The following is a 21095-nucleotide window of genomic DNA, read 5'->3' on the forward strand; positions in this document are numbered from 1 at the left end:
CACAATAACCACAGTATCTCAGCTCTGTGAACATCTCTTCAGTGCACAGCTCGGCCCTCAGCACGCAGCGAGGCAGTGGCTGTTAATCACAGCTTCCCTCCTCCCTGCCCAGGAGGGAAGGTTAAATGCCAGCAAGACCTTATCTCACGCCAAGCAGCCATTTTGGGTCTCCGTGAGGGATGTTAGCAACGTAGTGATGGATAAGGGAGTGTTTCTCCTTGGCAAGGCTCTCCATCATGTTAAATGAAGGCTTGACGGGCTTTGCAGCATGCAGCCTGCTCTGCAAAATGCTCTCAGCAATGAGGGAGTAGCAGCTCCAGTTCCAGGGTCATGGTTTCGTGTTGGCAATAGCTAAAACAACAGCACAAGGGCTTAGAGACAGGTGCAAGGTGTGTAGGATCCTTATCAGTGAGACAAATACGTTCAGTGGTTGGGAAGGCTGTATTTTTGCTGAGTTTCTGAATTCTTTCAAGAGTTTAGAGTGGGTAAGACAATGCTGGTGAGCTGTGCGATTAAAATATTCTTTTTAATATTCATGACACAAAGCTGTTGAACTAGGAAGTTGATTATTATTCTGTGGGAACAGAGACAGTTTGGACAGCTAGATTGGTACCGTTAGAAAGAAAACAAAAACACAGCAAAACAAAAACCCCACTGCTAAGAAACAAAGACAAGCTTTTGCTAGGTCAGCTCCTGTGCTTTACTTGGGGAAAACAGAAACCTCTGTTCATTTAGTTTTCATTCCTTGGTTCTTGAGAAGGCATTTGGGAGGAAATTACGGACACTTCTACTTCGAGGAAGTTTCATTATCAAATTGCTCAACTCATACAGGAAATTTTGCACATACAGTCCCTCAGGATCTCCTTTTGTTTCTTGTGTGCTGAGGGAGAGTTCAGCAATCACCTCATCTGCATTGTGGTGAGATGATCAAACAAAATTGTTTCTCATACCTTAGGTCGTGTGGAGTTTCCAAGCTTGGAAGCACTATTTTGGTGCATTGAACTTTGATCATAACTATATACTGAAGATGATGGATTTACATCCAAGATCTGCTTAGACTCAGGCAAATTCATCCATTTTGGAGATGTTAAGGAAAGTCTGGGCCTCCAGCTGATGTCTGCTCCCACTGAGTATTGCTGTTTTAGGAATCGACACAACAGAAAGGTAAGAGAACTGCATTTGTCATCCACTCTCTTTCAGTGCTAAGGCTCCTTGCAAAAAGTGTCATCAGATTTCACATCTGAGGGTGGTTTTTTTTTTCCCACGGTTATGAAATTAATCAATTTTTCATTGCTACACAGGGGTCAATGTGGAAAAGTGTCAGGAAAGTGTCTAGCAAGATGTCTCTGAATTCTCCAGAGCATTTGAAATGCTGTACTTAAGCAGGCTAACACAGCAGTGCTATGTGTTATATGTGAGAACATTCCCTTTATCCTGGGAATGGAGAGATGCTAACAACAGACCTCAGAGGGTAAAGAGCAGACGGGCACGTGAATGAATAGCTCACAGACCCTCAGCAGTGAAAGTCTGCTCTTCCCTCCTCCTCCTGCTGGTCTCTGAAATCAGCTCACTTTCTCTACTGATGCAGTCCGATATATCTTGGCTGAGTTTTATTAGGCATTGTGAGATGGCAGTATTTCAAGAATGGTGACCTAATTGCATGGGAATGGAGGCTACAATGTTCTTACCAACCTCTTGCACAGCCTAACCTGACACAGTCATCGTTGCTTGTGGCATTGGAACAAAATTCTCAACATATTTTTAGCAGAGCATTTCAAAATGTCCAGTGCTACCGTAAAAACATTTTACACAGGTCCTTTCTTTTACATGCCCAACAGGTTTAAGGGAAGGGAGAGAGAACAGCATCTGCCAGCTCCCTCTGGAACCACATTGCACTGGGACACTCCTGAAAGAATCAGAACAGCATATATTCCTCCCTTTGCTCATTTATCTTCTTTAGTTACTGCTTACATAGAAATTCAGAGGTTGCTTGAGTGCAGCATTTCTTGCAGGGGGCTGCCAGTGCAGTAATGAAGTGGTTGTCCTGTTCAGCCAGCCTTCAGTTATTGTCCTCTCTGTCCCCAGTCATCGCAGCTGGTCAGTCTCACAGGAATTGCTTCTCCAGCATGTCTGCTGGCTTTGTTTCTTTTTGACCTGGAGCCCAGTTGCACAATCACCAGAGTCAGGTTTACACAGCACTGTTTTGGATTAGCAGATTTTCTGCCAAAATAATAATAATAATAATTAAAAAAAAAACAAAACCCGACAGGTGGCTGTAGGAGGCAGAAGGACAGGTGGACTCTAGCACTGCAGCTGAGCAGTTTGGTAGGATTTGCCAGCTGCTGTGCAGCAGCCCAGTGGGACCAGCAGCACCTGCACACCCAGCTGGCTGCACCAGCAACTGCAAAGGGAAGCAGAATGCACAAGGTGCAGTGAGGAACTGAAATGATGGACAGGGAAAGAGAAAGGAATGTGGCTAGACAGAACTGTGATGCTCCTGTGTTCCCAACCAGGCCATTGTGGTTTGCAGCCTGACAGAGGTTTGTGGTGTGTGCGCTCCAGAGTGGCCATATATATTCAGCACAGAACTGAGCCTCAGCTGTGAGACTCCTTGTAGGGTTTTGGGCCTTGGTATGTAGGATGTAGGCTAATGTGGACACCCAGCTCTTATGTGGCTCAGAAAATCCAGAGCAAGCTGGACAAAATAATGAAACCATGCAGATGTAACTTTAATATCAGGGCAGGAGTATGTGATTTAGAGCATGCAGGAGAAAAGCATGCAAAAAGCTACGCAGTAGACGGAGCAATGAGTAAAGTTTCTGACTGAACCTCAGAGGGCAGAAGCTGCAATAACAGTGAGCTCTCCCAAATGGCCATGCTTCACTAGCTCTCTGCAGAAAGGCAGTGATGTGTTGAGCTACTTACACAGATGTCGTTCCACCTAATTTTCCTTTCTTTGCACATTTCTACTTTTCAGGCATAACTTGCACATCATAGAAGCTGAATGTATGCTCAGTTTCACTCCCAGCCACAGCCTGAAAAAAAATTGACGTTACATCAGAATTAATCTGGAGTACCACAGTGAAGAGTGGCTTGCAATTTTCAGGCCTAATCAAAGTATGTTTTTTCTTAAGAACTTTATTTTTAGTTATTTTGCAAACCTCGGAGCAATCACCGCTTATTCTCAGTGTTAGAGAGTGTTAAAATTGTTCTGGTAAAATAAGAAATCTACTCAAAATTCTACTGTGCCTTGAAATGATAAAAGCTCTGTTAAATACTGGAAAAGTTTGTTTCTTTTCCCACAGCTTCTCAATTTTATGCACTTCCCATTTCAGGAGGCCCCATGGGCAAGAGTTACGAAGTCACCATTCCTCAAGGTGCCTTTAGCTCATCTGAAATGGAAATCCTATGGGAAGGGCTGTGCCTGAAGTATGCCCAACTAGGAACACTGACGGTTGCACTAGATGATCCTAGAGGTCTTTTCCAACCTTAATGATTCTATGATTCCATTTTAGTTGAACAATGAGACTACTTAAAAGTGCTTATCCAAATTGAATCTGCAAAATTGTAGGTAGTCTTAACATGTTCTTGAAGCCTTCCATTACAATGACATAAACATGACACAGTGCATACTGTTGCCATCTTCCTGTTTGATTGATGATTAAAAGAAGCATCAAAGCTGCGTGACAGTTTTTGAACGTTGATTTTTGTAGGAACTTTTAGGGAAAACTCAATGTTTATGGAGAAAAATGCACTGAAAGTGGCTGTGCATTGTGACATTCTCTGAAATAATATAGCAATCCATTTTTCCTCCAACGACCAACAACAGCCAGAGTGAATGCAATATGTGCAGAGCAGTATTGTGAAGGTGCAAAATTGTTATTTTGGGTGGTCTCATAGCAGCTAATTCCTGTCTTGCTGCAATCAGCAGCTCTGTTGAACTTGATTGCCTCAAAAATTAGATTTAAGCCAATATCTGTGAGAAAGTGTGCTCTGTGTCTCAGCTGGAAGAAAGTGGCAAATGATGGGAGGACATGGAGCAGGGGTATTGCTTTGAGAGAATCAATAGCTCATTGAGGACGTCTGTGGGCTCTGAGATGATGCAGTGGCACAAGATGAGCAGCTGCTGGATGTCACTGGGACCCTGGAGGGCTGCTAGTTTGTCCCAGGTTCCTGCCGGCCCAAGTCAGCCTTCTGGGCTGGGTCTGCATGTATGGATGAGGGAGGGCAGAAGTGAGGATGGCTCAGTCCCTGCTGCTTTCTTGTTTCTTCTTTTGTTTTTGTTATTCATTCATGTCATTGCCATGTTCTTTTGTCCTCCACGCTAATTTGTTATTCTATTATCTGTGGAGGTGGCTTTACAACACAATTAAGGAAGATAAATCAACTTTTCCAACTTGCCTGGGTTGTATTTGTTATGCTAACTGTCTTTTGAGAACTTTTATTTAATTAATATGGAACACTAGGATGCCATATTAGGAGGTACTCTGCCTCAGATCCACTGAACTGTTTATTGATCTCCCACTTGCCTGCATTTGTGGTACATTTTGATGCTTTACATTTTACATTTGTGTCACAACCAAAATAATGATGAAATGAAGAAAGGAGGAAAAAGCCCCAGATTCTCTTTTTTTTCTTTTTCTTTTTCTTTTTCTTTTTCTTTTTCTTTTTCTTTTTCTTTTTCTTTTTCTTTTTCTTTTTCTTTTTCTTTTTCTTTTTCTTTTTCTTTTTCTTTTTCTTTTTCTTTTTCTTTTTCTTTTTCTTTTTTTTCCCCAAAATAATTGATATTTTCAAGATGGCATCCCTTTTATTTTTAACAGAAGAGAGGAAATTTCCTAGGTACAAATAACAATAGAATGATCCTTGAATGTTTCTTTGTGCTCAGGACTAATTTGCTCTGTTTATGGCATTACTATTCTTTGCTGGGACATTGCTATCTTTCTTTTTATTTTCAGATATGTTCTAAATTCTTTCTATAAAAATGACAGATTAAACTGATTGTTGCTGCACCCAATAAGTGCCATTCCCATAATCAGGGTATTATTTGTGCTGGAAGACTTGTAGGAAATCACTGAAAACCATACTGAAATCAGTGAAAAGTCATGCTGAAATATGTGCGACTATAATACCAAGATTCTTGACTAATCCATGAGAATACCAAGATTTTCTTTCTTCTTTCTCATAGCCAAAACAGGGATAACATTGCAGTACATTAAGAAATGTCCACTTTTGGATGAGGGAATGATAGTCCTCCATTTGACAGCACCTCTGGGATTGGTGCCTAATTGTTGGTCCTCCTGTTTCTGGGACAGCTCAGGCTTCCCCACACTCATCCTCTGTAGCGTTGCATGCAGAGACCCAGAGCAAAATCTCATCCTGAGTGGAGATGTGAGCAGAGGCCGGCACAGCTGCAGGTGATGGGTTCTGACCACTGCCGGGCCACTGTGACCTGAAAGACTCTTCGCTCCTTTCTTAATCACCCCTGCATCTTTAATAGGCATCCTCAAAGCAGTTTTCATGGGAAGTCAGGGCATCGAGCCAACACTATTAAGAATGTAAATACAGTAGTGTTTCTTTTCCACTGCTTTCTAATTGCCTTTGCCCTCTGAGAAGACAGCTGATGCGAAGAGGGACCCGTTACTATGAAACCAGCCGGGTCTAAATTTAGGCTAATAAACCTTTTCAGAGACCCCATTTCATAACACAACGATGCAAAAAGAAGAGTTCATCCAAGAGTTAGGAGCTTAGCTAATATTTGCCCTTCCTGGAAACGATCGTACTGGGTTACATTCTGTTCCCATATAGGTATTAATGAAGAGTAACAGCATTAGGGGAGGAAATCTACGTATTTACTGGTGTAAATCAATATTGGGGGAAAATCCTGATCCCTAGTGAGAGTATTCAGTAGTTAAATATACAGCTGTGGAAACCAAGACAGCTCTTATAGGAGCTCCACAGAAGTGGATTTCTTCCTTCTGCCCTGCTGGAGTGGGACACACATGTCCTCAGCTCCTATTGCCAAAGATTGTCTGCTTATTTACTGTATAACAAAACCAACTGAGAAGATATGTGCCTTGAACACCAATAAATAAACAAAGACCTTGAAACTGCAAAACTTTATGTAATAAACCAGTAATCTCCAAAAAGAGAAAGTTCCCTGAGCTCAAGTGACATTTATACGCCTCTCTCTGCTCCACCAAGCTCACAGTGTAGGTAATTAAATATCCAGCTTGAGGGGGAGGAAAGTTTCCAATAAACAACTTCAGGGTCATTTCTTTCTCCATAGTCTAAGCATTTAAATAAATAAATATTTAAGTAAACCTCTGCTGCAATATACAGTTACCAGCTATAAAAATAAATAAACACGCAGGGGCATGGAGGAGCTCTGCTCTCTGACATTCTGTCAGTCCGCACTGGTACTTGCTCCTTCACCTTCAGACCTTCTTTTCCTCTTTGACTTCCTGCTTGATCTTCTCTGCAAACTGTATTTGACATTTTGCATGAAGGATGTATTATGAAAAATACATTTCGTTGTATTAAAATATTCTAGAAAGCCTGTTTCAGTCCTTTTTGAATTCATAGGTACTTGCGGCAGTACACTGAGTAAAGTTTCCCTCTAGGTAGGTATGAAGACCCTTAAAATTCATGAGCTTTTTTCTGAGGCAGGACTCAGATGCACATCCATCATTATTTCAATATTTTATTGCTTCCCTCCCTATGCTTTTTTTTTTTTTCATTTTTACTTTTGAGTTGTTGTTTGCTCTTGAAATCTCCGAATCGTCAACCCAATACTGCTAAATGAGCTGTTCACCCAGATCAAAATTGTTGGCCATCTGGAATCCTGTTTTTATATTAAAACAAAAATGCACATGTTGGGTATAGGAATAACAACTCTGATTCCCCAGCCTGGACTACCGTGAGGCAGAAAAAGGCACACTGACGTGTATCAAAGGTGACTTAGAAACGTTGCTGTCTGCATTAGTGATGAAGCTGTGATGACCACTTCCTCTGAGCTGCCTTCCCATCTCCAGTTAGCAGATGCCTTTCTGTATGAATGCAGCAGCCACTGAAGGAATTTTGTATTCTGAAGGAATGTTCAAGCATTGGAACGGGCTGCTCAGTGTTGGAGTCATCATCCCCAGAGATGGTCAAGGAATGTGGAGGGGTGGTACTTGACTTGGTTAGTGGGCATGGTGGGGGTGGGTTGACAGTTGGACCAGATGATCTTAGAGATCTTTTCCAACCTGAGTGATTCTACACTTGTACGATTTGATGATTCTTCACCCCTTGCCAGTAACTCTACTCCTCACCAAGCAGAGGCACTGAGTCCACAAGACAATAAGTTTTTACCCTACACTCACTGCTACTAGCATGGAAATTACATAAATCAGTTCTCACCAAAGCAAATCCTTTGCTGAATCCTCTGCTTCTGAAGATTTTCATAATAAACATTCTCCCAAGGCCACTCTGAATTTGCTAAAGCAAAACCTTTCATTAGAGTGCCGAGCTGAAGGTCTGAGATGATAATAATAATTGGACGCTATTTGCAGCAAAAGGATGAGGACTGCTATAGTTGTCTCTGGTATGTTCTTCTTGTTGTCTCTGGTATGTTCTTCATTGCTTACTACCAGAACACAGCTGACAGGGGAAAAAACGACATTTTCCTGTAAGAGTCTATTTTGTGCTGCAGTGCAACCAATATATGCATTTTCCTAGTTAAAAGGGATTCTCTTTTTTTTTCCCTTTAATACTCAGAAATGAAAGGGAACTGCATTAGAAATGATCTGTAATTACAAGATAATACAACAACCTCATTTTCTTCTAGTTTGAAGTTAAGGAGTCCGTCCCATCATATATTTTTGGCCACATATAAAGCTACCAGAAATAAAAAAAAGTGAAGCTCAAAGAACCCCAGTACTCGATGGCAAAGTTACAGCCCCAAAAGATGCTTGTTTCTCTGCATAAGTCAACATCATATTTACATGTGTTCTTAAATGCTTCTTGTATTAATATTTATTATGGTTGCTTCCTTCAGCACTTCCTAATGAGTCAAGAAGGCACTTGTGTTAGCACTGGAAAAGGCTATCCGTTGCACCAATTATGTTGTTCTCAATAAACAGTTTCAACCCAGCTCTGGAAAGCTACAGACAACAGCAAGGAGATCCTCATGCACAGAACAAGTGCAGAAATGGCTTTATGGATTTCTCCTTCTTACAGATGTGAAATGTCTCTCTCTGTGTGCTGCCTGGTGTGACTGCACTTGGAAACACAGCTCTGCATGTCCAGAGAGTCCCTGGAGCCACACTTAAAACATGTCAGAAGCAGTTTCTTGTTTATCTGAATGTATCTGTAAAAAGGTTGCTGTCTTATTCAGATACACCAATCTGAGTGCTTTGCTTCCTACTCTTGTTCCCTATTTATTTTTCAGGTAACAAGGTGTGTATGACCTCGGTGCAAAAATTCTCGCTTTAACAGAGTCTTCTGAGACAGCTGCTGAAACACAGCTGAAATATTCGGATTGTATTTCTGGAGCTCTCTTCTTGTTGCTGTAATTTTCTGCACGTCTCCCTCTCCTGCACACATCCCGACCCCTGCCTCAATCTCTCACAGTCTGTGCAATGCACTCCAGCTGAGTGCCCTCTTGGCCTATTCTCCTGCCATACATCACTTGTCTGGAACAAAACTCAGTTTCCAGCACAAAAGTAATAGAAAAGGGAGGCAGGAGTGAGAGACAAAGACTCTGAATGCTGCTATGAATCTTCCACCTCGTGCTTGCACATAGCTCAAGCTGTAGCATGTCCTCCTGACTGGTCTGGCAGTGGAGTAAGAAACTATACAGTAGTTTATCTCCTTCTGCTCATTCAATTGCAGGGTCTATTATTTCATGTTTTGATCCTGTGAAAGGATGCTTGCTGCTGAACTGCTGCTTCCCCTGCCACCAGGCTGCACAGGCAAAGAAAAACCAAGACTATCGAGTGGGTAAAGACCAGCTCTGACCTGTATGTCCATCACTGTGGCAAGCCAGTGCTTAGGGAAAAGGGATGTATGCACCAGAGGAAGAAGACTGTCAGCTGCTCACTTCCAGGCAAGAATGGGAAAATGATTCAGAGCCATACTTTGCCTCTTGGATGGAGGGATGTGCAGAGTAGTCTGATCCTGAGGGAGTAGTGGTACCACCTAGCTCTGCTGCAGCACCCTAAGCTCACTTTTCTGAGGCAAAAGAACCTCTTTATTCTACCTTGCAAAATTTCACAGATAATTAAGTTAATTCTCCATTTTCCCTTGTATACTGCCAGAAATGAAGAAGGTGACCTTGCCTCCAGTACGAACCTTTGGAGTGACATCCCCCGTTCTGTTGCACAGAATAAAGGGCAATGTGCAACGTTAAGCTTACCTTCAGTCTCTACATTTCCATTATTTCTCCAGAAGAGACAAATTTTGTTCCAAAGAAAAAACTTCCAGTGGCAGTCAGCACAAAGGACACTTGACTAAGTGTCAAGCACACTGCACAGAAAGGCTTAAGAATGCATTAATAAAAAACTGCAGTGAGACATTAATACATTTTAGTGGAAAAAAAATCTACCTGCACAGTGAATTTTGGACGGGTCTATGGCTTTGTCTAATGCAAAGTCAGCTGTGGCTGTAGCCCACCTGATGCTATGGAGTTCTAGGAACCAATTTATGGCTGGGCAGGACAGACAGAAGAATTGCAGCATCATTCCTTCCATTCAATTATTAAATAGTTCATAATGAAGAATGAATGTCAATGGCCAAGGAGTGAGAATATTCAATTTGTGATTCTATTGCATTTGGGGACAGTTGGCAGTTTCCTTTAACTCCTGTTTGTGGGAGCGAGGAGGAAATCTGTGGCCTGATAGAGAAAGAAAAGTGTTTCAAAACACTGCCTTGTTGAGCTGTGCACCAGAGACATGGAGCATTTCCCTAAGTTCATTCACTTTCACACTGCTTGTGACTACTCTTACTGCAAGGTGACAGTGCCATTGCAAATTTTCTTTGTTTGATGTCCAAACAGATCTCCATCCATTGAGCGGCACATTTCTGCTGTTAAACATGCCAAGCAGTGCCTTTGGACAAGCAGTCTCAGCTGAGGCTGAACATGTGCTAGTTGTGTAGCATGACTTAGTGACCAAGGTGAGTAACAGAGGTAAGTGCGATATCTGTTCACATGGTTGTATGAGCAGCTCAAGTGTAGGTGCAGGTTGTGACTTAGCTGTGTCAGGAAGGCAGGAACAATGCAGTCCTTACACCCTAACAAATGTGCTAACTTTTGTTTTTGCATGTAGCAGGCAGTAATAGTGATAGGAATACATCAGACATTAAAGACAAATGTCACTGAACTTGTATCTAACAGTATAGAGTGCACTAGTATTGGGATGGGGCATTGGGTCTCACTATTCTGAAAGGGGAAATTCTAGACGGGAGGCAGCATTCACCACTTCTTTGTCTGCATATACCTGCCCTTTAGTACAGTTCTCCGTGCAATAGGGGTCTGAGAAACTCTGCTACATCTCTGTAGTGAATGCATTTTCTTTTCCCATCTGCTACACTGATTTGTGAAAAACGAAAATCTCTAATCTGCTGCCACTGTGTGAATAGAATCCTGCTCAGGGCATTAGCTCTGTCTTGTCAAGGAACACAACGTGCTGTTAAAACAAAAAGATGCCTCCAGCTTTGGGACAAAGGAGCAATGAGAGCTGAACGTCACCCACTTGTGTCATGTGTGCCCTAAGACAAGGGACAGGCCCAGGGGAGTGGATGTAACTGAAATGTCACCCTCTGATGTGTGCTGATATGGGAGAGGATATAGTCATGAGAAAGTTTTGCTTTAAAACCTCCTCTGTTTAAATCCAAGCCTTGCTGTGTTTTTTTTTCTTTTTTCTCTCTCTTTTTTTTTTTTTTTCTAAGCACAAGCAGCTCTGCAGTAGCTAACAAGAAAAAAAAAATTGAGCCTGCCCCTTATTATTTATAGTGAGTCTCCTGTGCATCTCTTTGTGTGCAACAGGGGTGTGTGGTTGTGAGGATACTTAAGTGCCATACCTTCATGATTAATGACCCTTTCCCCTCCAGTTCTGCCAGAGCCAACAGCTCAGGAAAGTTAAGTTCAGATGCATAAAACCAGAATTCCCAACTGTGGTGGTATTTAAGGGTTTCCCAAAGCCCCAGCTCTCAGACTCCAGTGGAGCAATAAGATTCTCATTGCCTTTCTTTCATGAATTTCCAGCACTATGACTGTAGAGATCCACAGGGAAGTAAGAGTTGTCCCTGGGAATTAATATAAAGGAAGTTCAGATGTGTTTTTCCCTTCTGAGGATTCTCCATCTGCAAAGCCAATTCCAGGGCCCTGATGCACTTAGTTTCATGATTTGGGAATATTTGGGTAGGAAGAGGTGGAATGATACCTGCACTGAGGAGAAGGTACAAAATACCGGAGTTTCCTCCAGTGGCATTCCTTGTTTTCCTCTGAAGGAGCTTTGTTGGTGTTGCAGCTGCTGGGTGGCAGATGTGGATTTACTGGGGCAAAGCTCCCCCTTCCCCTCTGTCTGTGCAAGCTGGGGCTGTGTGGCTGCACAGATTTCCCATTAAATACATGGCAGCGGATGCGTTATGGGTGATGCCCATTTGTTTGCTGGCAGCCCTGGCTGCAGATGCAGTAATTAATCACTGTGTGACAGGGTGGCAGTGCCCCTCATTGACTTCGGGGTGATTAAGAAGGGCTCGCTTTCTCCCTGCCTTGACAAAGAAAAGCAGTGAGCTGAGAAGGGCTGCTTGCTTTGGAAATGCTGCTTTGGAACTGCAAAAATCCTGCGATTCCAATGTCTTGAATTTCAAACGCCCTTTTCCACACAGTAGTATCACCAAGTACTTTGCAAACTATCAAGCTAGGAATCAGGGAATGTACATCCTCCGCTCTTCTGTTCTTTTGTCACCTGCCACCCCCTCAAAGCTCTGTCCTGTGTACGCAGACAGCAAGCCCTGTGTGTTGTATGCGATCAGACACCAAACTGCTGGGGAGGCTGTGTGGGGTAGCAAATTTTTTTTTTTTCTGGGAGATGAGCTGGGCCAGAATACTTGCAGCTCCCTAAGGTATTAAAAATACAGTTGCCACTGCGGGATTTTGGTATTTCCAAGAGCTAATCTAGTGCTGAAGGCGAAGAAGGACAGGAAACTGGTTTCTGTGGCATGCATTTAAAATCAGTTCCTTGAATGCCTCTGTTTGGGCAAGTCTCCCACCCAGCTAAATGAGAGAATTTTCTGGATAAGAATGTTGGCATTTGGCTATAAGCTGCTATTAAGAGATAGAGTGGTTTTCACTCATGAATATGCATGTGGCTATACTGAAATGTGCATACTATCAGCATGCAACTTCTGCGGCTCCCTTCCAGGTTTAATACTGGGGAACCGAGGCAGCTGGTCACCTCTCACCAGCAGCACTGACCCAGGAGCTGTGTGAGCACACCTGTGCCAGCTGCTATTATTCCTGTCCTGTTTCACATGGGAAAGAAACATTTCTCTTTCTAGTGGTCACTTCCTTTTACCTGCTTGAATGGGAAATTTGAATGGCTTTTTCATTTTCTGTTCTTTCGTATATCTTAGCATAATTATTTATTAACATCATTATCATTACTAAAATAGGTAAAAAGAGAAGTGATCAGACAGATTCCGCTGAGGGCTACTAAATATGATAGTGGTGAAGCAACTAACCTGCAGATGAAGTACAGAGTGGAGGACATCATTCTCTACCTCCCTTCCCAGTAATCACCTGTTGTCGAGGTTGGCTGTTAGAGGAGGTCTGCCAGGCTGAGAGATGCACAAGTCCTGTGTGCAGAGCAGGTATTGGCTGGAGGCAGGTTGTCAGGAGACGTGAACCGGTCCTGTTGGCTCAGTTCTTTGCCAGGCTCTCTATTTGATTGTTCCTAAATCAAAAACAAATATGAAATGAGCTGAGTACCATACAGACCAATGGAGTGGAAAGAAACTAAAAAGCAAATCAAGTCTCACAGTGTGGCAAACAGGGCTATATATCTAAAGAGCTGTAAGAAAGCAGGGGACTGACTCTTTAGCAGGGTCTGTTGTGATGGGACTAGAACAAGGGGAAATGGTTTCCAACTAAAAGAGGGGAGATTTAGACTCGATATAAGGAAGAAGTGTCTTACAGTAAGGGTGGTGAGGCAGTGGCACAAGTTGCCCAGAGAGGTGGTGGTGCCCCATCCCTGCAGACAGCCACGATCAGGCTGGGGGGGCTCTGAACAACTGATGGAGCTGTGGGTGTCCCTGTTCAGTGCAAGGGAGTTGGACCAGATGGACTTTATAGATCAATTCTATGATTCTGTGATTATATACATCAAGCATAAATCTGGGCTTATAACCAACATCAGTGTCACATGCTCACAACATCAGCAGTCACACAAGCAGTCTGTTCAAAGCAGCCACATATAAAATACACTCAGGCCTTCACCTAGGCAGGGGCAATGGGAACGATACATGGTATGCTTGTGTTTTGTTTTTTTTTTTGGAGTACTTGCAAACAGTAATATTTATTTAGCTTTATTCTCTTGCCGACTAAATGCATTGCTCTTTAAGCTCAGTCTATTATCCCTTTGATTTGTTTCTTAACTCTGATTTCATTTGGTATCCATAACTCTTGGCCTACACTGTTTTGCTTGTTTGTTTAAGGTGTATTTCTTCCCTGCTTTTGTCCTGGTTTCACTGCTGCCAGTGCATTGCTTAGAACCTGAGATCAGCCTCGATGAAGACAAAAGAGACCAACACTTCTCGTGCCCCAGGGTTCAACAGACATTTACAAAAGCTTCACACTGTTGGCTTTCTTTCAGTCCTCTTAGTGTTTAAGAAGATTTCAGGTTGTTCTCCAATGAAAAAAAATAACAAAGACATCAAGATGTCCATGGCAGAACACACCTGGAAGAGCAAACTCGCACTGTCACCTCATGAGAACTCCCTCTCATAGGTGTAATTATGCTCTTAATGCTGGCAAATGCTCCAGGGCTCCAATCCTCTCCCAAAGGCTTTTTTTTTTCCTTCTCTTTTTTGCTCCATTCATTTCTTGAGAAGGTCCCTATTTCCCACTCTCCTGCCATCTCTGCACAAGAAGAAAGTATCCACTCCTCCTCTGAAAATGAACATCTGTTTCCCAATGATTTATTGCCCACCTGCAGTTTAACTGCTTTCTTAATTTGAACTGGTTGATCAGCTTTTCCAAACTCGAGAAAAAGAAGACTTCTTTAAAAAAAAACCTCAGAAAAAAAGCTGTTTATGGAACTGATTTCTCTCAGTTCTGATAGAGCACAGAGTATCCCAGGGTGAATTTCTCATGAGATGTTCTCCAGCTGTGAAATGCATGCTGCAGGCTGGAGATAGCACTTCCCAAAGAGGGAGGAATGAGCTCCGGGGACATTAAAACAGTAACAGGCAACTCTGATGCTGCTTAGAAAAAGTTCTTAGATTTATATTCTGATTCAGCAAGTACTATCTCAGTACTCTGATGAAGGCAGAGCATCCGGGTGGGATTTGGGGGTGATTTTGTTTGCTTGCTTGCCTGCTTTTTAAAATGAAATTTCATAGTGAATCATGAAACCTGTAAAAATGAAAAGAATGCACATCTTTTCTTCCCCTGAAAGTCTTGCAATCTGTAAGACGGGGAAATTCCAAATTCTTTTATCCTCACACTTCTGACAACGTTCATGTGTATTAATATTATATGATCAGTTGGAAGAATTACAGGATGTTTTGCAGTCTGCTTCATGAGCAGTGTTTGGCACTGTGGACTCTGCATTTCATATCCTCATCTGAGCAATGCAAGTTTTAAGCAGGCTGCTTCTTTGTCAAGTCTGCTTGATACCACTGCATGAGAGAGAGAGTACACCTCTCTCATCTTATATTTTGACTCAGCAGCTTTCTTCCCTCATCCTGACATGATGATAACCACAACCCTTTGCACCATCACATGTCTGTTGGCGGGGCACTGGGCCAGGTTCCAGCACGACCCTCGGAAATTCCTCTTCATTTCTCCTTATGCTTTTCCTAATGTTCTTATTTATTTACAGAGAATTATTTTTCTCTTTGCTTACTGTGATTTGTTCTTTGTATGCTTACCAGCTTATGTTTCTTCTTCCATTTTTCCTAAAATGTGCTTGATCATACATGGAAGTGGTACAAAGTTCTGGTACCTCCTCCAGCACCAGGTGTACAACTCTCTGAACGTGGGAAGTTCATTGCCTCCTCATGAGCCTGTCTTTGCCTCAGAGCGATGCTCTGTTTGGTCCCACAAGTTTGCTGTCGCTGTGTATCAAATGAACTTCTCCCCGGGGGCTCTCCCATAAATCTGTCATTCCAGATTGCCACCTGCTTGAATACACCAGCACAGCACAGCAAGAGCCCTGCTTTCAGAAGGAGGACTACAAATCATGGCAAGCTTTAGATCCTGGACTTGGCTTTGTAAGAATCCAAATTTTTCACATCCATACTGAGCCTACGACCACTCCTTGCTGTCCTCAATGGCACATGTACTCCTTAGTAGATGTCCACAAAAGGGAATATAAAACCCTGTAATACAACCCAGAATAGCACAGGAGGAGAAAGCCAAGAAGAGAGAACACATGCACCTCCTCACATCTGTTATATTTCAAAATGTTTTCCTTTCAGAGCTTCCTCTTTTTCCCTCAGATCTACTATTTGCTGTAACAAGGCATTAATCCAATTCTCAGATGCTATGTCCAGGAGCAACGAAACATATTACCTTATAATAGTAAAAGTGAGGTCTTGCTGAATGTGGATCAAAATCCTTTCTTAGTAATCATCTGGAGCTGAGCACCTCATTTTCAAGTTTTTTTTGGTTAGCTCTGCAGGCAGCAAAACTTGACTTTCAATTTTGTCCTTCAGAGATATCTGAAAAAGATTCATGAAAGTATAAACTCAGGTAAATCCTTTTGCTTTCAATTCATCTTAAAAAGCGCTTTCAGCGCTAGAAATTAGACCATCTTCTCAAGCAAAATAACCAAAGTATATCCCTTTTTCTGACAGTGGCATAAGGTTTTCCTAAAATGCAAATGCCATCTAAAAAATGAAATCCTCCTCCCATGCATTCCTTAACAATGTTTATTTTTTTAAAAGGCATCCAAGAAAAAAAAAAAAAAAAAAAAAAAGGAAGACCAGATCTGATCTCACAGCACATCAGCGTTTTGCATCCTTATCTCATGTAATTGCTCAGATCTCCAGATTTCAGCGACACTTGAGAAAATGTGACCTTTTAATTTTCTGTTGTGATTACTGAATCAATCAGCTGGGGTAACCTTAAACGAGAAGCCATCGCTGTTTTTTTTTTAGCAGGACCCTCCTGCTGATCGGGAGTTATCAGCATCTTCCAACTGCTATGCCATGGTTTCGGAAATGTTTTTTCTTTGGCAATTTCATCTGAACTTTTGGGGCTTCGCTGATGAGAAGATGACTCATTTACAAGCATCTTACAGGATAGCAGCAGTTCTGTTCTTAATCAGCTTTGAGCAAGGAGATCCAGGGAAATTTTAAATACTGTGTTTTCATTATACTGTTAGGTTTTATTCATGAGATTCTCATTGACCTTTCCAGCAAGCTACACAGCTACCATGTCAGAATTTCCAACAAACTGATCGAGTTTTAGTAAAACTTTGATGACTCTTTCTCCACACTAAATCCTCTTTGGCTTCAAGTGGGTTTGGAATGAAATACAAGTGATCTTTATTCCCTATGTGTACTTGGCTCCGCTAAAACAAAGCAGTATTTGGGTAACATCTCCACTTTCCTTCCTATGATCTTCCTTCTCTTGGAGTCTGGGACATAGACATATTTCCCTGTGTAACAAACTGGGAAATGCATCTGTTATATTTATCTAGGCTGACCAGAGGCCTCTTGGCAGCTGGCAGATTGAAAGTTCTTCATCTGCACAGTGGGACCCACACCAGGTGGTCCGGTGCACACTGTCCATTTACTGCTGGTGTATATGATGCCTTAATTGGATTTAATTCCTCCCCAGGGATTCCAGAAGGATCAGCTGCTTCTGACAAATGAAAAAAGATATCCAAAGCCAAATATCCCAGACTAACACTCTTCTGGGGCTGACCTTACCAGGCTTTTTATTTTTTTTTTTCTCTCTGTAAGGAAATTAAAAGGATCAGGGTGGCAGTAACAGTCATTGAAAGTGACAATTGATCTCCTGATGATCAGGAAAAGTTCTGCTAATGGTAATCTGTGCTTTGTATCAGTGGGCACTGTACCAAAGTCACAGACCAGATTGACAACTGCTCTCTGGGAGTTTGTTGGAAATATTTCAAATATAAAGGATAGAATGAGTATGAAAGAACACACTTCATTTAAATTCAAACTGGTACTTGCACAACCTTTGTGAAATCGTCCCCCTTCAAAAAGAAGAAGTGAGATGTTTCCCAATTATTTAAAATAATGCTAATATTAGTAGTGTCCAAGAAGGTTACATTCACAAAACAAAGCATTTATCCATCCGATCCACCTATTCATCTGAAGAATACTGGAAAAGGCTGCCATGGCGCCTACTTTACGTGTGCATACATATTGGCAATTCATCTATCAGCCCTGCTTCAGCAGGGAGCACACATTCTGTCCTTGCCTGTTGAAGAAATTCTGCCTCATGATTTCATTTGGTGCTCCCAAGCTTCTCTAAAAGGGAAGAGAGAATAATCATTCCTTATTCACCTTTCTCCTGCCAGCCAGCATTTTACATAGCTCTATCACATCTTCCTCCAGTCAAGTCTCCAGCAGACTTCTAGTCTATTGAATCTCTCCTAGTAAAGGAACCATTTTCTGTCTTCAACTGCCTTTGTTGCCCTTCTCTGTACCTTCACTAGTTTTTCTATCTCACTTTGATGCAGTGACCTGCAATTCATGCAGCATGTAAGAGGGGGACAAATCTTGGTCTCTTTCAGGGGCACAGCACTGCTTTCCCTGCTGCTCTTGCTTGCTTTAATACCTTACTTTCTATTTACTTTTTCAGGCTGCCGCAGGGCAATGAACAGATGTTTTTGTTGAGCAATCTGCAGCAACTCTATGATCTCTTTGCAGAATGATAATGGCTAATTTAGAGCTTATCATTGTATATGTGTACTTAGAGTTGTTTTCCCTGTGTGCATTACTTTGCATTTATCAACACTGAATTTAATCTGCCAGTTTATTGCTCCCTCGGAATCCTAAGATCAGTTTTGCTTTTTATTACCCTGAATAATTTTATATCATCAGCAAAACTCAAGATCCTCCTTAGGGCTAATATTATTTAATATTTTCATTAATATCTGCAAACAAAGTTTCAGTTTTCAAATTTAATTTGCTAATAGCACAAAGTTTAGAAACTTTCTTCACAGAGGAAGATGCTCAGCAAATTAAGAACTAGATGACTTTGGGCACTGGCATAAAGGAAAAGAAAGAAATGTAATAGTGTAAACTGCAGAGCAACTCTTATTAGTTGCAACATATGAATGCATTATATGCATTTAAGAGTATGTAACAACAGTTCCTGTTGTCTTGTGTGAGTTCAGCAGAGGTGAAAAACAATCTGAAATGTGAATCAAACTGCAAGTGGACTCTGAGCCACTGTTGTTATGCAGCTGTAGTAAATCCAGACCTCATCTTTGGAGATAGCAGAACGTGTGTATCCAGCAGTGATAAAGAAGTGTCAGCGTTATTGTATGAGGTGCTGGATTCCTACCTCTGCTCACCCACATTCAATGAAGATTCATTCAAGTTGAAGATGTGCAGGTCAGATAGCTTGTGGACTGCGAAATTTGTCTACAAGAAGTAATTCAAAGTGGAAAAGTGATTTCCCTTTGTGAATGAACTGAGGAAAAGAACTCTGTAAGCCACTGGCATAGGAACAAAGCAGCACAAATAGATCATGAATAGATTTTAACTGGAAATTAATTGGAGCTTTTAAACTATCAAATGAGTGAGAAGCAATTTTAAAATAGAACTTGAGGTCTTTGTGAAGGAGTTACATTACATGATTATACTGTACAGCAGCAGACTGGCTTTGCTGGCTAGGAAACCATTGTCACAGCAGCGATGGATTCCTCTCCTTCAGCATCATGCCAGCAATGTTTCATCTCTTTATCACTACAGGAAGATGACTCAAAGGGGTCTTCTTACTGCTACAAATTCCACTGACTCCAGCAGCAGCAAAGGATGTGCCTTCCTCTCAAGGAAGCACTGAGTAATGCTGCCACGAAGCTCACGGCCATGATGTCAGCAGTTGGCAACTAATTAAGCTAGGATGACTTTCAAGAAGCTATTCCTCATTAACGTTTCTACATATGGATGTAGACTTAAGCAGCACTACTGAGTGCTGTAGCCCTCTAAGACAGAACGCACACTAAACACGAACAGCTATCCTTACTGGCTATTAGAAGGCCTTGCAGAGTATGGTACCATTTCAAGCCCTGTATACATTTTTAGACCTCATTTCTGAGCTATGTTTTCCCACAGCAGCAGCCAGCTTATGCCAGCCACAGAACTAAGAGTTTTATCTTCCAGACATGTGACAATCAGGAACAAAAGTCAGCTATTTTGTTTTGAAAACATATATATTCCTCTTAACTCTTCAGCCCACAGTTGTTCTATTCCTTTTGAGACTTATTATTATAGAGAATAAAATCACTGCTGTTTGATCCCACTATCTCCTATTTGTATTTTACTTTATTTACTTATTTTTAACGCAGAGCTCCTTCACTTGCACTGACAGATTTCTTGCCTTTCCATGTGGCACTTTGCAAAAAGCAGAGGAAATACAGAGTACACTAGTATAATGACAAAAACAATTGAGAGCTCTGATTATAAAATACTCCCAGGGAAAGCGTGCTCGGAAGAAGAGTGGTGGCAATGCAGAGATCATAACATATTCAAAACAAAACCTATTATACGTTTTTTCTATTACCTTTCATGAGTATGAAGGGTTCTATTGCTTTCTATCAGCTGACATGAAGAAGGCAAAGTCTACTTGAAATCATACTTCCACTAAAATGATTCTTCTTACCTCAGATGTGACCATTAGTGTGATTCTAGTTCAAATAAGCTGTACTGGAAAGTAAAATAGGAAGTAGCACAGGTTTTTATTTTGTTTTGGGGTTTTTGTTTTGTTATGCTTTTTGCTTGTTTTGCTATGCTTTTTGCTTGTTTTGCTCTCTCTGTTTCTGTGTCACAGCATGTTGAGCATAGGGCCTTCATCAGAACCTTCGAGCCCCAGGGCTTACTAAGATAACATTACTCTGTTGTCTAGCTGTGCATATAAACCATTCACGTGCTCAGTTCCCATGTTCTGCCGACAGTGCAGATAATAGAGTGGTGCTATTTCAACAGACTTTATGTACAACCTGAGGCAGAGATTAGAGTAGGGTGTCTTTGTCCTCTTACTGTAAATCTTCCAGCAGAAGTTGCTGTCACATTTCACATTCCATTTATTTTCATAACAGTTCATGGGAGATTACTAAATGAACAATAAATGTTTCAATTAAACACACAGATTGTTATCTAGGTCAATAAATCACTTTCAAGCCTTGGTAATGTCTGCTAGTGATGTAACAAACCTGCAACCACTATTGTATATGCTTTGGATATACATTATTGTTTATTAACTGTCTGTAAACCATTTGCTGATAAATTACTGCTAAAATAAAACGTGCTGAGATTTCTTTCAATTGAAAGTGCCTGATACTGGTAACACAGTTTTGCACTACTGAATGCTGCAGGTAAATCAGAAAGAAAATGGCTGTGGAGTATCTTAGACTTGAGAGAGTAATAGACATTTGTATTAATCTAACAAATCTTTATGGAGCTAAGGTGGAATAAAGAACTTGTTCCATTATCTGCGAAGAGGATAAGCACCAGAGGAGAACAATTCATCACACCTATCTTAGCACAGGATTAATTTTCCTCTGTACTGAATATAAATTGCCCTGGAAAAAAAAAATAGAATTTTGACAGAACTGGATATGAGCACCATATCTGGCCAGAACATTGGCTGACTGATGGTAAACAATGGGTAACGATAAATTGTTGAGGCA

General features: G+C 41.5%; 1 long non-coding RNA gene across 1 annotated transcript; it reads right to left on the reverse strand.

Annotated features, from left to right (window-relative positions):
• Window positions 1–1865: 1865 nt before the first annotated feature.
• LOC125700349 (uncharacterized) lies at window positions 1866–15914 on the reverse strand. The gene is made up of 4 exons (XR_007379870.1): window positions 15776–15914; window positions 12724–12935; window positions 2926–3035; window positions 1866–2220 (listed from the first exon to the last, which is right to left on the reverse strand). It is a non-coding gene; the product is annotated as an uncharacterized LOC125700349 (long non-coding RNA).
• Between the last annotated feature and the right edge of the window lie 5181 nt (window positions 15915–21095).

Source organism: Lagopus muta, chromosome 14 (genome assembly GCF_023343835.1).
Source record: "Lagopus muta isolate bLagMut1 chromosome 14, bLagMut1 primary, whole genome shotgun sequence".
NCBI classification, from domain to species: Eukaryota; Metazoa; Chordata; class Aves; order Galliformes; family Phasianidae; genus Lagopus; species Lagopus muta.